Genomic DNA, 2758 nt, shown 5'->3' on the forward strand with positions numbered 1-2758 from the left:
TTTTTTTTCAAAAAAGTTTATCCATCTCTGGTATAAGCAAACAGCAGCAGAAATACCCTACCAAACCTCATCCCCTTCCCCGTCTCCACCCTATCCCCCATACAGCCTCAGGTCAGAAATCCTTCCCGTTAACAAACTGCAAATACTCCCTGAGAACTTTACAGAGTGCACACCACTCTTCACACTTTAATGTTACTGGACAGAATCACACCTGAGCTCAGCGCAGAGGGGAGAAAAAGAAGGTAGATGTAAATGAGGAAGAGAAAGAGAGATAAAGAAGGGGAAGTGGGGGCAGTAGAAGGGTAAGCAGATTTATAAGAAATATGTTCCAAACGAGACAATCCATAAAAAGCCAGGAAAGGGGGAAGGTTAACAGATGCGTGTAAATTCCCCTACTTTCTCTGCAATTGACACAATCCTATCATCTCTTCTTCAACAAGTTTTGAAAAGATGGCAGCAAGAGGCAATAACATCAGTTAGAGAAAATGATTAATTGAGAGACTGTTGTTGACATAATCTGGTATTTATTCAACTAAGGAACTGACCAGCTGACAAAGACGAACTCAAAACTCCTAGTAAAATTTTGCTGTTGCAGCAAATGAGCTAAGGAGTCAGGTATCTCTACCAGAAGTCATTGAATCCCACAAAGAAATAGTAGCAACTTCTGCAGTAAAACCTTAATATTAAAAGATTATAATAATCAACAAGAAAAGTCTATAAGGAGTAATAAGACAAGGATGTTAATTTTAAAAATAGAGATTAAAAAGTCTACACATTCACTTGATTAACATAATTCTTATTTTATTGATAGAAAGAAAAACCCCAGTGACAGTAACACAAAAGAAGATCTGGTTTCATCCCTGGAGCCTACAGAACTCATGGCAAGATTTCTAGACATAGACATGGGCGTGCATGCATGCTAAGCTGCTTCAGTCGTGTCCAACTCTTTGCGATGCTATGAACTGTAGCCCATCAGGCTCCTCTGTCAATGGGATTCTCCAGGCAAGAATACTGGAGTGGGTTGCTGTGCCCTCCTCCAGGGGATCTTCCCAACCCAGGAATCGAACCCAGGTCTCTTACATCTTCCTATAGTGACAGGTGGGTTCTTTGCCAGTAGTGCCACCTGGAAAGCCCAAGCATACACACAGGGATTGGTAAAAAGCAGAATAAGTATAGCAAGGCATGTCTACTTTGTAAGACAAAGACCAGAGATAAAGACCCTAAAAGCACAAGTGTTTGCCAAAGTCAAGTCCCAGCGGGCTTTGTTTTTTTCCAAGTATGTACTTGATACAGAAGAGAGATTTACTCTAAATAGAATTCACTGAGGGATGTAGAAAGCCAAAAAAGTCTCATTTTCTCACCTTCAAGGAACTTGCTAGTAATAAAAGAAGATAAAAAAAGAGAAAGCAGAAAAGCAAAGCAGTACAAGCAGGAAGATACATGCGCTCCAGTGTTTACCGCAACACTAGTTACCATACCCAGGACATGGAAGCAACCTAAATGTCCACCAACAGATGAACGGATGAAGAAAGAGTGGTACATATAGAACGTTATTCAGCCATTAAAAAGAATAGAATAATACCATTTGCAGCAACAAGACAGACCTAGAAGTTGTCATGATGAGTGAAGTAACTCAGACAAAGAAAGACAAATATCATATGATATCACTTAATGTGGAATGTAAAAAATGGTACACATGAACCTATCTACAAAACAGAAATAGAGGTGTAGAAAACACCAGTTACCAGGGAGTAAGCAGGGAAGGAGGGATACATTGGAAGTTTGGGATTGACACATACTTATTACTGTATATAAAATAGATAACTAATAAGCACCAACTGTATAGCGTAGGGAACACCACTCAATACTCTGTAATGGCCCATACGGGAAAAGAATCAGAGTATATATATAAACTAATTCACTTTGCAGTATATCTGAAACTAACACAGCATCATGAATCAACTGTACCTCAATAAAAATTATTTTTAAAGAAGGCAATACAAGCAAAAAGACGAGCACACTGCTCGCAACATTGTGCATGCCCTGGTCCATTCAGCGTGTGCTCGTGTTCTGGCTCTCCCGACCCAGAGGTCCTTCATCCCCCATTTAGCAACGTTTGTTCACAAGTTTATGCAAAACCTGTAACAGGCACCCCAGTGGTTGATGTCTACCAATTAGATAGCAAAAGGGGGAAGAGGAAAACTAAACCCTTTCTAATCAGCACTTCTCCAAACTGCCAAGGTCACAAAAAACAACAACAACAAAAAAAAACAAGCTAGTCCGAGAAACTGTCACAGCCGTGAGAAGCTTAAGAAGCCACAACAACTAAATGTATCACCGTGTCATGGATGGGGTCCTGGAACGGAAACAGGATATTGAGTAAAAACAAAAGAAATTCAATTAAAGTATGAACTTTGATTAATAGCATATTAATATTGATTGGTGGTGACAAATCTATCACAGTAACAGAAGCTGCTAATACAGAAGAAAACTGTGCAGAGTCTATGGGGGCTCTGTGTGCCGGCTTCACAACTTTTCTGTAAATCTAAACCTGATCTGAAAAGTAAGGTTCATTTTCCCAAAGAAGGAATTATTCATTCAGTGAACATTTAGAAAATGACTCCGAGTCAGGCACTCTGCCATGCGTCTCACTTGAAGCCTGAATTTGCATCCTCCAAACTTTCCAATTGTCTCATCACAGGAAAGGTTAAAGGAGTCATCTGTCCCCTTGACCTTGCAATAACCAATGTCTGTGTTT

The sequence above is a fragment of the Bison bison genome, unplaced genomic scaffold, assembly GCF_000754665.1.
Source record: "Bison bison bison isolate TAMUID 2011002044 unplaced genomic scaffold, Bison_UMD1.0 scf7180017864491, whole genome shotgun sequence".
NCBI classification, from domain to species: domain Eukaryota; kingdom Metazoa; phylum Chordata; class Mammalia; order Artiodactyla; family Bovidae; genus Bison; species Bison bison.